The sequence below is a fragment of the Myxine glutinosa genome, chromosome 8, assembly GCF_964187855.1.
Source record: "Myxine glutinosa chromosome 8, kmMyxGlut1.1, whole genome shotgun sequence".
Taxonomy (NCBI): Eukaryota; Metazoa; Chordata; class Myxini; order Myxiniformes; family Myxinidae; genus Myxine; species Myxine glutinosa.
This window is the reverse complement of record NC_136268.1, coordinates 141657043-141672175: the sequence shown is the minus strand read 5'-3', so window position 1 is coordinate 141672175 and position 15133 is coordinate 141657043.

Here is a 15133-nt window from a genome sequence, read left to right as displayed (position 1 = left end):
CTGCAGGAGCTTCTGTTTCTAAAAGAGAAACATTACGTTCATTCGACGGCGCTATCTTTTTCGAAACGCTCGCCTGTATGTCCTCATTACCGCTTCCTCTTTTATAACTCCTCCTGGAGGACACGGTAGTAAAACCCGCGTCATCAGCCGGTGAATTATCGATTTCCGCGCTCGAATGTGAAGGCTGATCTGCCGTCCCAGACGCGCCATTATCATTGCGAAGATCGACATTTGGTTCTGTCCGTCTAGATGTGCCACTAGGATCGGCATTTGTTCCTGACTGTCTAGATGTGCCGCCGGATACACACTTCGGACAAGCACCTTTTAAATGTCCGAAGGCACCACACGTGAAACACGTCATTGTCTCTGTTGCGATGTACATTCGATAATTTCGATTTTCAACGACCAACGTAGCTGAGGCATTGAGCGATTGAGCATTGTTTTTTAACACCATGTAACAGTGCCGCCGAAAGGACATGATATGGCGGACTGTAGAATCCGAACGCAAACGGAAGGGAATCATGGAGATTTTTGACACCACGGTGCCAAACTGTGTTAAAACGGACAAAATCTGTTCGTTTTTAACAAAAGGCGGTAAATTAGATAAAGTGATTTTCACCGCGGGTGAGTCCAACATACTAACGTTAACGAAAATATCTGGCGGTAAGGACAAACCAGTTTCAACCGCCTGAGCGACATAGCGCTCCTCGGAAAGAAAAACAACAACTCGTTGATTCATCTTTGAAGCTGCTAACACATTTTCAAAACCAACGAGTTCACCCAAGCCCATCACGACGTCATCGACCCGAACCCCGTCGGGTGGACTAACTATTACCCCATTTTTACGAGTAAGTGACTCGTAAATGCTTTTCTGCAAACGACTGTTTGCCATAGCGATAAATGAACCAAAACTAAGAAAAGATTTGAAAAAGCAAAACAAAATAGAACCTATCGCAAGCAAAGCCTGCAGGCGAAGGTAAAATGAAAAGAAATAGAATAAGGGAGCCGATAAACGACGATAATGAAAACACGACAAGCAGAGCACAGGCCCGAAGAACACAAGGTTCTTTAGGACTCGCACCAAACTCACCGTGCGCGCTCTCTTTCTCTCTCTTGTCTCAACGAAGAAGGAAAACACGGGGAAAACTTCACAAACACGTACAAAGACACAGAGGGAGTGAAAAGGGGGATGGGAAAGGCAACAACACAACACAGTACTCACAGCTCCTCACACACAGCAGCCATGATTCGTCGTGCGTGGGTGTGAGAGAGAGAGAGAGAGAGAGAGAGAGAGAGAGAGAGAGAGAGACAGAGAGACAGAGAGACAGAGAGACAGAGAGACAGAGAGACAGAGAGACAGAGAGACAGAGAGACAGAGAGACAGAGAGACAGAGAGACAGAGAGACAGAGAGACAGAGAGACAGAGAGACAGAGAGACAGAGAGACAGAGAGACAGAGAGACAGAGAGACAGAGAGACAGAGAGACAGAGAGACAGAGAGACAGAGAGACAGAGAGACAGAGAGACAGAGAGACAGAGAGACAGAGAGACAGAGAGACAGAGAGACAGAGAGACAGAGAGACAGAGAGACAGAGAGACAGAGAGACAGAGAGACAGAGAGACAGAGAGACAGAGAGACAGAGAGAGAGAGAGAGAGAGAGAGAGAGAGAGAGAGACTTTTGTATCTTTTTATTATAAAAATAGAAAAAGAAAACCCCCAAATAGGGGTCACATTGTCATTTCAAGCAGAGAAACAAACAAAAAAATATTAATACAGTAAAATACAGTAAAAATTATGCACAAAACATTTCACAAAACAGTAAACGTTTCTCCAGGATTTTACAAATGACTTCTTTCACGCACCATTTGGTCTCAAACTGTGGCAGCCTTCCTGTTATGGAGAAAAAGGCAAAGTCTAACTTTACACGGCTCGTCACAAGATTTTTAAACAAGAATAAGGCATTTTCCTCATTAGCTCCGGGATCATCAACTTTTCTTTTTCTTGATTTATACACTGCCATTTTTGCCTGTGCAAGCAGGAAATTACCTAACACATCATTCATATTCTTGTGTGAGATGTCTAAGCCATAAATGAAAACACAAGTGTTGAAAACCAAGCCAATCCTGCCAAAACAATTCTTAAGAAAGATAAATAAAGGAGCCAACCGTTGACATTCAACATAAATATGAAAGAGGTTTTCAGGTCTTTTACAAAAGGGACATTCATCTGCTAGGAGACTTGAGAAGCGGTGCAGCAAGTGGTTGGAGGGGAGGATCCAGTGTGCAAGTCTCCATTGGAGGTCACCATGTCGTGGCGGCACAGGAGGATGATAGAATCCTTTCCAATTAGGAAAATATGGGGGGGAACAAGGTAAGAGGTCTCTCCATCGAACCCTCCGCTGTGTCATTTGCCCTTGCAAAAGGAAACTTACGCAACCCAAATAGAGGTCTTTTTGTTTCGGAACCCCATTGAATCCTATGCTAAAGGGGGTACACGGAGGAGAGTTGGCAAGAGAAAACTTGCAAATAAGTTCAGGAAAGGTAGCAGGAGAGGCACCTTGTTCGTTGTCTGCTTGGACTTGCTCCCAGTTAGGTGCAAGCTGTACATAGGTATGAAGCACACAGCGTAGCATACGTGCCACAACTCTGGAGGATCGCACGCCAACCAGGCTTGCCAATGCATCAGCTCCGATCCAACTGCCACTTGGGCTTAAAAGATCGGCGACCGATTTTATGTTCTTCGCGACAAAGCGTTGAACGAGGCACCTATCAGCAGGCATATCATGGAAAATTGAATTGTAAAACAAAGGTTCCATCAAGAACATTTGCTTTGTGTATGAATGCGTAGCTCTTGTTGTTGTTAGAGTTCGCCATGCGTTTAGTACACTTTGATAAAACCTGGAGAGGGGAGACATATCAAGATGCGAGAGATCCATCAAGAATATAGCGTGGTCATAGCCTAGTCTCCCCGCCTGCTGCAAAAGGCGACGAGCGACGCCGACCCAAGGTGGAGAGGGGTGCATGTACAGCATGCGTAGAGCAACCGAGAGTCGAAAGGCCATTAACCGGCTCTTTATGTCAACCAGGCCTTGGCCTCCATCGGTCAGTGGCAAGCTGAGGACCTCGGGTCGCAACCAGTGCTTTCCATCCCAGAAGAAAGACACAAAGCACTTCTGGAGCTGTTGAAGCAACACTACCGGAGGGTGCAGCACAAAGAACCTGTGCCATAGGGTAGAGGCCACCAAACTGTTGATCACCAAGACCCTTCCACGATAAGACAGTTGTGTTATCAGATTTCTCCATTTTTGCAGTTTCCCTTCAACAAGATCCAACAGACCAGCCCAATTCTTTGCTACTGTGGCGTCATTACCCAAGAACACTCCAAGGTATTTCACGCCATCAGTGGCCCATGCAAGAGGAGCAGGAAGTTTGGGTGCCGAGTGACATGACGGACCAAGCCAAATGGCGCTCGTTTTCTCCCAATTCACTTTGGCTGAAGAAGCCTTTTCAAACACGGATAGACAATAACGGACAACGTTAATGTCATTGAGGTTCCGCACAAAAACACACACATCATCAGCATATGCCAGCACCTTAATGGGCCGTTCAAGATGAGAAAAACCAACCCCGGTTAGTCTAGCACGCAAATAACCCAGTAAGGGTTCGATGGAGAGAGCATAGAGCAAGCCAGAGAGGGGGCAACCTTGTCGAATTCCCCTGTTGACAGGCAAGGGTGTAACAAGTCCATTGTTTATCTTAAGCACACTAGAGATATTGTTATACAGTATCTTAATGTAAGAAATGAAGGTCGGACCAAGTCCAAACCGTTCAAGCACTTTGAAGAGGTACCGATGATCGACGCGGTCAAAGGCCTTCTCCTGATCAAGGAGAAGGAGTCCCAAATCTGTGGGGTTTTCTTTGCACAGTTCAATCATGTCTCTTACGAGGGAGATGTTGTCATAGATGGAGCGCTTGGGTACACAATAACATTGGTCTTCTTTCAACAATGAGGAGAGATGAGGAGTAAGTCGCAATGCCAGGGCTTTTGAGAATACTTTATAGTCTGTGCATAGCAAAGAGATTGGGCGCCAGTTTTTAATATAGAGCAAGTCTCCTTTCTTTGGAATGAGGGTGAGAATAGCCCGTCGGCAACTCTGAGGGAGCTCTCCAAGCTGGCAGCTTGCGTTCAAGGTGTTGAGGAGTTCGGGACCCAGTAGATGCCAGAATTTATTATAAAATTCAGTTGTGAGTCCGTCCAATCCGGGCGCTTTCCCAACAGCAAGGCTGTGCAGAGCGGCGCCAAGTTCGTCCAAGGTAATGGGCCCCTCCAGGTAGGAACGTCCACCCTCACACAACACTGGCAGCCCTACGGAGATAGAGGCGACACTGACGGGATTTATTTGCTCCATCGAGTATATTTTCGAGAAATATTCCTTTGTGAAAAGTTTAATAACTGATTGGTTGAAAGTGATGGATGAGTCTGCCAAACGCAGTTGAGAGAGCTGTTTGTTCGGGAGGCGTTTCTCTAAGGAAAAAAAATACTTAGTTGGTATGTCTGTCTCGTTAAGGTGCTGCACCCTCATCCGAACTAGGGCACCACGTGCATTCCTCTCAGTTATTTCTTTCAATAAAGACTGTTTTTCGGTTAAGGCTCTTTGCACATTATTATTTTGTCCTGTGACCCTCTGAAGATGTAAAATCTCTGATTGCAATAATTTCCTTGCTTCATAATCAGCCCTTTTTGAGAAGCTCTGGTATTGTTGGCAGAAGCCTTTGATTTGGGTTTTTACTAGATCCCACCACACCAGTGGGTTAACAGAACAGCTTAGCTTCCGTTCCAAGAGATCTGTCCAGAAAGATTCAAAAGCCTGAATAAAGTTGAAGTCTTCTATTAAACTATTGTTGAACTTCCAGTGAGAACTCCCTGGACACGGTTTCGAGAGTTGAACGAATGCTCGAGCTAGGAAGTGATCGGAGAAACCGGAAGGCACGATGTCAGATTTGCAAACTCCATGTAACAGGTGAGAATTTACATAAATGCGATCAAGCCTCGCAAGTGAGATGTGGTTGTTGGAACAACGACACCATGTGTAGGATTGTTCGGAAGGGTGTTGCAAGCGCCAGACATCATGGAGATTATATTTTGCGATGATATTTGCAAAGAGTTTTGCGGTACATGGTTGAGGTTCCGGCCCGTTTCGGTCGCATGAGGCATTAACAGTACAGTTAAAATCGCCACCAATAATTAGACAAGTCTGCAGATCCAGTGTTTGGAGGAACTTTCTCAGTTCAGCAAAGAAGGAGATCCGCTCACCATTTTTGCTTGGAGCATACACATTAAGGATTGTAAACTTGACCTGATTGAGATAGAAGGTCACAGAGGCAAGATGGCCATCAATGATATTCGCAAATTGAAGCGAGGATGGTTGGAAATGTTTCCCTAAGACAAACATGATTCCTGCCTTAGACGAGGAGCTGTTACTAAAGAAACACTCCTTATCCATAATGAGCCGCCACTGGGCCTGAACAGATCTGACAGCGTGGGTCTCCTGCAACAACGCTATGTCGAGACCGTTTGCGTTTATCAGCTGCTTGATCTGGATCTGGCGGAGTGAACTTCCACCACCATTGACATTTACTGTTCCAATCTTGAAACTCACCATGAATTAACTTAGAGTCTTTTTCGTCTTGGCGATCAATTTTCTTAAACGGTGACAATGTGTCTGAGGAAAGTTGAATAAGTCAGGCCTGCGTATAATAGCCTGAGCACACTCAAGGAAGGACGGTAAATCGGGAAAGTATTCTGTTAGGTTTATACTGCGTTTCCTGTACGTATTTTGCAAGAAAAGTCGTATTTGTTCAGGGGAAGTAGGACCTAGACTGGTAGGTTTCTCCATTGCTTCCACCTGGCTGTTTGCTTCCTCCAGGTCAGATTCGTCGGAGTCAGTTTTAATTTCCGAATCACACAAGCTTGTATAATCCTGCATGTCGCTGCTGTCATCAATATTGGCACACGGACCTGCACTAGTTGTAACATCTGTGTGCTCTCCCACCGTGGGAACATTGCTTTGAGGAATAACAGCAATAATCTGTGGATTTTGTGAAACAGAAACAGCATCAGCAGATGCAGCGATGTTGCTTCCCCCGACTGCAACAACCTCCGATGGTGTGGCGGTATCTAGCAGAATAGGAGTCTCTTGCAAGATATTGATTCCTGCGATTCCAGCTTCACCCGGTGATGAAGTGAGAGCAGTAACTGGGACAGTTTCGCTATTTTCTGCTGGCGGGAATTCAGCATCATCATGCTCAGGATTAACATTTTCCAAAGTGACAGCAAGTTCATCACCAGTGGCCTCGGCAGGTTCATCACCAATGGTCTCAGCAGGTTCATCACCAGTGGTCTCGGCAGGTTCATCACCAGTGGTCTCGGCAGGTTCATCACCAATGGTCTCAGCAGGTTCATCATCCATGGTCTCGACAGGTTCATCACCAGTGGTCTCAGCAGGTTCATCACCAGTGGTCTCAGCAAAATCATCAGAGGACTTTCCAATAGCCGAGTCCGTAACAGGTGAGACGATTCCATTTGATTTGTTAACAGGTAAACCAGTCCCTGCATGTGGAACGTCTATGTCCTCACATGAAAGGGGGCCGAACTTGTTGGCTGTAGGTACAGGGTTTGTCCCAGGTAAGCCTTGTAGAGTGGCATCGGTCACGACTGGGGGGGTGTTACCGACAGGTTGCTTATTGTTAAATGCTGCCTTTTTCTGAGTTAAATGACCGTCGGGAAGGGTCTTTCTCTTTCTTGACGGAACAATGGTGAAACCATCCCCGACGTTCGTTGTGCTGTTTGGATCATCGGGATGGGAAGGCTGAGCGTTATTGCCGGACATGGAAGATGTTCCCTTCACAGCCGAAGCAAAAGATGAAGAAGAAGAACCCTTGTTGTTTACGTGGTTTGTCCCATCGTTCGACGAAGCCGTTTTTGGGCAAGAGCGTTTCAGGTGTCCGAATTTACCACATTCAAAACATTTCAAGGTATCAGTGGTTACGTATAATTGGTAATCATGATTATCAATTTTGAATTTCAAAACAATGTTCAGCGTTCTTTCGACGTTAGAAGGAGGAAGTACAAGATAAGCTTGTCTCCTGAAAGACATCACATGTTTAGCCCGGTCGTCCTGGCAACGTAAAGGTAACATCGTGACATGCGAAACCACAGTACCATAACGAGATAGTTCGGAGACCAGTCTCTCGTTCTTCAGGAATGGAGGACAGTTCGAGATGATGACCTTAACGGCTGGAGTGTCGAGAGGGGACACGAGTACGAAATGTCCGTCATCTGTCGATAATCCTGTACGTACAATCTCGTGAACCAGTTCAGCCTCGGATACGAAAATAACGACACGTTTGTTCATTCGTGAGGCCGCGCGAACTTTATCAATACCGATTATGTTGCCCACAGCGATAACGAGGTCTTCGACGCTGACCTCGTTCGGTGGGACACAAACAACGCCATGTCTACGAGTTAACGCTTCATATGCTGCGTAACGCGAAAACGAGGTCATAATTTACAGGGGACGAGGGGGGGGGGGGTGGGACAGGGGACGAGGGGGGGGGGGGGGGACGAGGGGGGGGGACGAGGGACGGGGGACGAGGGACGGGGGAAGAGGGACGAGGGACGAAGGACGAGGGACGGGGGACGGGGGCGAGGGGACGGGGGGACGGGGGGGGGGGGGCGGGGGGGGGACGAGGACGGGAGAGTGAATATCGCTCTCGAACAGTGATTAATTAATTACGAGCCGAGACAGATTTTCAAAGGCGAAAAAACAAACACAGCTGGTGGAGAAAAAGCGATCAGCCGGAGGACGGGATGGGCCGCCGATTAATGCAAAAGTTATCCACAAACAGCTGCGGGCTCTCTTTCTCTCTCTCAGAAACGGAAAAGGAAACAAAGGACACGGAGTGAATATAAATACAAACGAGGTAAGAAAAGGGAATCGAGAGGGAAAAGGGAGGCAGAGGGGGATGGGGGAGGCCGAAGCCCCGAAGTGTTGGGTCTGATCAAAGGGAGGGGTTGGGGCACAAATGCAGAGTAAGGATGTAAAGATAAACGAACAGGGGGAAGGAAAAGGTGAGATACGACGTGGAAAGGGACAAAAGAGTAGAACAGCAGAGCAGCTCGTACCTCACCACACATGCACAGCCACCATCTTGCCGCGCCCAAACACACCGACAGCCAGCAGAGGGCGAGAGAGAGAGAGAGAGAGAGAGAGAGAGAGAGAGAGAGAGAGAGAGAGAGAGAGAGAGAGAGAGAGAGAGAAAGAGAGAGAGAGAGAGAGAGAGAGAGAGAGAGAGAGAGAGAGAGAGAGATTGACTTTTGAGTCCTTTATTATAAAAATATAAAAAGTAACAATATACGTGTTTTACAATCAAATCAATACTGCCAACAAAAGAAGAACCACCAAATGATCATCAAATAAGAACATAATCAGCATCTCATAACAGTATTTCAATTCGTTTTCTTCAACTCCACACAAACCACCGACACACCAAGTATCAATAAAGTTTTGAAGATTTCCGGTCACGTTGGAAAAGGTAAACTCAAGTTTCAATCTTGCTGAGACCAATGCATTAAAAGACAACATGATATTGCAGTGCTCTGTCGGTTTGCCAGATAGTTTATCTTTTCTTGTTAAATAAACAGCAAGTTTCGCAGTTGCTATTAGGAAACTAAACAGTTTAGATACAGGATCTTGTTTAGGGGCAAAACAAAAGATGAAATTTCTCAAAGAAAAAGTAATATGCATTTTGTGTGCAATATAATTCAACCAATGAAACAAAGGAAATAATCGTACACAGTCTATGAATGCATGAAACAAATCTTCATTGACTGCACAGAAGGGACAACAAACAGATACAGGAGAAAAATGTCTAATAAACATGTTGGAGGGAACAATCCAGTGGGCCAAACGCCACTGGAGATCACCTGTTCTTTTGGATGTGGGCTCACTGTACATGGCTTCCCAGATAGGTTCGGAGGGGGGTCCTCCGGGTAACAATCCTTTCCATCGGGTAACTCCATTTAGCGACGGGTTCCCATTTAACAGCTTGAGGCACATCTTGTAGATGCCCTTGCTGTCCATTGTCTGGAAAAGCTTTGACCCATCGCTAACAGGGGGCAAATCGTTTTGAATGGGTTCAACAATTAATTTAGGCACTGTCGGCTCATTTGGATCTTCTTCTGTACCTCGAGTCCAAGTTAGGCCAAGTTGCCGTCCCAACTGAATCATTTTCCTCAAAATTTTTGCAATCATCCTATGGGACCAAATCCCTGTCAGGTCGGCGATTTCACTTACGGATTTCCAGCCATACCCTGAGTCATGTCGGAGATGCCGCACCTTCACAATACCAGCTGCTATAAAGTGTTGGCAAAAATCTCGACTCTTTGGAATGTCGGGAAAGAGAGGGTTATAGAACAAAGGCTCGTGTGCCAGCATTTTCGTTACATATGTGTCCGCCTGACGACTCACAGAAAGGCTCTGCCAGGCATTTAAGAGGCTTTGGTAAAAAGCAGGGAGAACCGATATGTCGACATGCTGGAGGTTCATTTGAAAGAGTTCAAACCCGTACCCGAGCCTACCCGCTCGCTGCAGTACAAGGCGTGCAGGGAGCCGGCCTGGCAGATGTTCCATGTAGAGGAGACGTTGAATGGACCGCAGCCGGAAGGCCATTAGGCGGGCTTTGATGTCGACGAGGTTGTGGCCACCCTCAGCCGAGGGGCGACATATCACATCGGGTCGTAGCCAGTGGTAGCCTCCCCAGAAGAAGTCCACCAGTTTGCCCTGGAGTGCTTTGAGTAGGGCCTCCGGCGGTTGCAGGCAGATGAACCTATGCCACAACATTGTGGCAACTAAGTTGTTGATCACTAGCACACGGCCCTTGAAGGACAAATGAGGTAAAACCCTTTTCCATCGGTTCAATCTTTCTCCCACTTGCTCAATTACCCCGTCCCAATTTCTTTGAGCATACTGTGGGGAACCAAGGAATATGCCCAAGTACTTAATTCCCTCACTTCCCCACAGCAACCCTGCGGGGAGGGATGGGGGCGGCTGTGGTACAGGCTGAAGAAGGTTGCGATAAAGGGAGGGTATCCATAACGTCTTGCTCTTGTTCCAATTGATTTTTAAAGAGGAGGCAGCGTGAAACTTTGACAGGCACTCAACAACGATATCGATATCATCCTTATCTTTAACAAAGATGCAGACGTCATCCGCATAAGCACATAGGGTTAGCGGTGCACTCATGGGAGTGAGTGCTATTCCAGAAATCTTCTTTCTCAGTAGATTGAGAAGAGGCTCTAAAGAAAGAGCAAACAATAAACCAGAGACTGGGCACCCTTGCCGGACCCCTCTCCGAACCTTGATGGGGGGAGCCAGCACATTATTAATCTTAATTAAACTAAATACATCCGTGTATAGCAAGGAAATGTAGGAACGAAAGTTTGCTCCGAGGCCGCATGCCTGTAACACATGATGCATAAACTTATGGTCGATACTGTCAAATGCCTTTTCAAGATCAAGCGACATCATTCCAAAGTCTTCTTTAACACGGTTACCATCAATGAGATCTCTGATTAAAGAAATATTATCATGGATGGATCTTCCAGGAACACAGTAACTCTGTTCTGGCAGTACTAGATCACCGATAACCTTTTTTAGTCGATTAGCTAGTACTTTTGAAAAAAGCTTGTAGTCTGTGCACAGCAGGGAGATCGGTCGCCAGTTCACCAAAAGTCGGGGATCTTCAGTTTTCGGGAGCAAGCACACTACGGCTCTTCTTAGACTCAGCGGCATTATACCAGTCTGTATAGAAGTGTCCAAAACATTCAGCAACTCAGGGCCTAAAAGGTCCCAAAATGTCAGAAAGAATTCGGGAGGTAGACCGTCAATACCCGGAGCTTTCCCTGAATCCATGGCAGCAAGAGCACAGGTTAGCTCAAGGAGGGTGATTGGTAGGTCAAGCTCCAACCGTTGAGCCTCAGTTAGGGAGGGGAGGTGAGAGGTTAAATCCATCATTGTATCATTACAAACAGTCTGCTCCTCAAAAAGTTTTGTAAAGAATTCAATAATGTTTATTCTAACATCATCTTCGTTGACAACAACGTTGCCTCTTGAGTCCAAAACAGAAGAGATTAGCCGTGATGGCTTGCTTAAGGAAATCTTAATGAAAGAAAGACTTGTTTGGGGTGTCTGATAACTTTACATTCTGTATTCTAAGTCTAATTAATGTTCCGGCTGCTTTCTCTTGAACTAACTCCCTTAAAAGAGCTTTCTTTACAAGCAATAACCGGTAGTTGGCGTCATTGTTTTCATGAGCCAATTTATTCTCCAAATGTAGAATATCCAATTCCAACCGGGCCATTGTAATGTGCTTGTCGTTTGTGCTGTGTGATTGGAAACATTGACAAAACACCCGAATTTGAGATTTCATGTTATCCCACCATATGCTGGATGAAGAAAAGGAAGATTTCTTTGCTACTAGACTTGCCCAGAAAACACGAAAGGCTTCCTTAAACATACCATCTTCTAGAAGTCTAACATTAAACTTCCAATAAGCGCTCCTATTTGCGGGTTGAGGAAAGGAAAGGTTTAGGGTTACCATATGATGGTCTGAAAACACGGAAGGAAAAATATTTGAAGAAACCGCAGTATTTTTAAAGGGTACGTTGATGTACCATCTGTCAAGCCTTGCCAAGGATACTCGACTATTGGCGCATCGACACCAGGTGTACTGGGATGTGCTTGGGTGGTGCAACCGCCAAACATCAACGAGGCCCATTGTGCTAAAAAAATTGGATAAGTGTACATGGGACTCAGGATGGGGTTCGGCAGAATTTCTGTCAACCGATGGGTCGAAGGTGCAATTGAAATCACCTCCGACACACACACAATGATCAAAATCAACTGATCTTAAGTGATTTATCATTGCGGTGAAGAAGGACTTACGCTCTACGCTATCACTTGGCGCATACACATTAAAAATGGTGTAATGGAAGTTATGGCTTACTAGTTTGAGAGAGCTAAGCCGACCATTTATTACCTCCTGAAAATGGCATGACTCACACACGAGGCCTGGCTTCAGCAAGAAGCCGATTCCAGCGGATGAAGCTGATAAATTGCTGAAATAGCATTGGCTCTTAAAAAGTTGATGCCAGTTATGTTCCACATTTGGTGTGATGTGAGTTTCTTGAAGTAAGATCACATCCACCTTTTTCCGTTGAAATATGTTTTTTACTTGAACCTGGCGGAGGTGTCTAGCACCACCACCGTTAATATTTAAGGTTGCGAGTTTTATAGTTTTCATCCTGTATTGATGAAATCAGCCTGTGGCTGGGAACACTCTACACCTGCACGTGTGATGAATTTTCTTAACCTGTGGTATTGTGACTTATTCAGGTCAAATTGTTCAGGCGTTTTAATTATGGATTTTGCAGTGTGGATGAATGCAGCCAAATCGTCAAAATGGTCTTTAATGACTATGTTACGCTGTCTGTATGTTTCGGCTAGAAACGACATGATGTGTTGGGGGGGTATCTGTGACTGAGATGCTGATGACTGTGACAGCTCAGTCACTTCCACCTCGTCCTCAGACTCTGACAGGTCTGATAATGTCCCACCTGGATCTTGGGCTTTACTTGCAGCTCTCACACGCTCCTCTGGATGCATCTCCTGAGATTTCGTTGGGTACTCTGGTACACACTCACGAGCAGACTGGTGCTTACTTTCTTTATGTGTGTTTTGGCAAATGGCTGCAGATCTCTGCGTAGCCGGGGTTACGATTTCTGTTTGTGAGACAGAGCAATTTGTTTGGTCACCAGTCCGCTCAGCTACTGGAGGGGGGACCGGTGGTGCTTCGCGTTCAGGCTCAAAAATGGCCGCATTGTTCGGATCAATGTCGGCTTTATTCTCAGAGCTTGGGAAATCAGTAACATCTTCTTTACCACTTTGGCGTTCGATATTTTCGTTTGCTGTAAACGTTTTGCCCTCTTTTGCAGAGACAGTGTCTCTGCCCAAGACAGCCTTCTTTATCGCACCATCGGGGCTATTTGTTAGTGGTGCTTTCCGTTTTTTGGTCAGTATGACAAGTTCTTCATTCATGGGTTCGTCAGCAGTACTAGCATCACCAAGTGCCATCTCACTGGGTTTGGGTAGCACCGGGGCGTCGGGAAGCACGGTCGGGGCGTCGGGAAGCACAGTCGTGGCGTCGGGAAGCACAGTCGGGGCTTCGGGAAGCACGGTTGGGGCTTCGGGTAGCACGGTTGGGGCTTCAGGTAGCACGGTTGGGGCTTCGGGAAGCGTAGTCGGGACCTCGGGAAGCACAGTTGGGACATCAGGAAGCACCGTCGGGGCGTCGGGAAGCACGGTCGGGGCTTCAGGTAGCACGGTTTGAGCGCCAGGAAGCACGGTTTGAGCATCGGGGAGCACGGTTTGAGCATCGGGGAGCACGGTCGAGGCGTGAGGAAGCACGGTCGAGGCGTGGGGAAGCACGGTCGAGGCGTGAGGAAGCACGGTCGAGGCGTGAGGAAGCACGGTCGAGGCATGAGGAAGCACGGTCGGGGCGTTTTCTTTTTTACAGCCCACATTGGTGTGTCCCAATTTGCCGCACTTCGTACAAGATGCTTTGGGACAAAACCTTTTAACGTGTCCGAAGGCTCCACAAAGGAAGCACGTTAAGGTGCCTGACGAAGCGTACATTTGATATTGACGATCATTTACGGAAATTTTAAACGAGATGTTTAGTCCTGTATCGTCGCCGCGATCAGGAAGCACCATGAATACTTGTCTCCGGAAACTCATAACATGTTTCATTCGTTCATCCCGACATCCCAGGGGAATCATCGAGATTCGGGAAACAACAGTTCCATACCGGGTCAGAACAGCCATTAATTTATCATCTGTGATAAACGGAGCGACATTTGAAATAATAACTTTAATCGCCGGTGTGTCCATCGGGGAAACCATGACGAACTGCCCACCTTTCAATGACAGACCGGTACTAACAACATCATGCACGAACTTCTCGTCCGACACGAAAACAACAAACTTTTGGTTCATCCGCGACGCGGCGCGGACATTTTCATCGCCGATAACATTCCCTACAGCTAGGATAATGTCCTCGGTGGGAACACCTTCGGGAGGGACACACACGAAAGCATGCTTCCTTGTTAGGGTTTCAAACCCTTCCTGCCGTGCACGAACACTCGCCATAACGGCGATGTCTCACCTTTCCACCTTGACCAGGCGGAAAGGACACAAAATAAATAAAGTCGAAATGAAATAATGAATAATAAAGTTCACACGACGCGAGTAAGGTAAACAGCACCGACGGAGCAGGTAGACTGAACCGAACGGGTCTGCTCTCACCTTTGGGCTCTTCTCTCGCTCTCTCTGTCTCAAGGGAGGGAAAAGGGGCGCAGGTGGTAAAGAGGGGCACGACAAAGGCGCGATGGGAAAGGAAGGAATGGGGGGGGGGGGGGACGGGACAACACAACACAAGCACGGAGCTACAGCACACGAACACCAGTGCACGCCATCTTGCCACGCCCAACACATGAGAGGCCAGCAGGGGGCGCGAGAGAGAGAGAGAGAGAGAGAGAGAGAGAGAGAGAGAGAGAGAGAGAGAGAGAGAGAGACTTTTTTAGACTTTTTATTACAAAAATATAAAAATACAAGCCAGTCGGTGAAGATACTATTCAATACAGGCACAATAATCAAAAATACAGAAAAGAAAAAGAGATAATGACAGGAAGTCAAAACAGTCCAATGAACTAGAAAAGAAAAACAACAACAGAAAAACCGACCACACACTGATTCAATCCCAACAAACCTACAAATATATCAATAATTCATTCTCCTGCACCATGCAGATCCCATCAAAACACCAGATGTTCATAAACTCATCAATACATTTCTTTCTTCCAGAATCACAAAATTCAAGTTTGAGTCTTGCAGATATCAAGGCATTAAAAAAGAACAAGACATCACATTGCCCAATCGGCTTTCCTTTCAGTTTTTCCTTCCTCGATAAATAAATTGCCATTTTCGCCGTGGCCACTAAAAACAAAAACAACATAT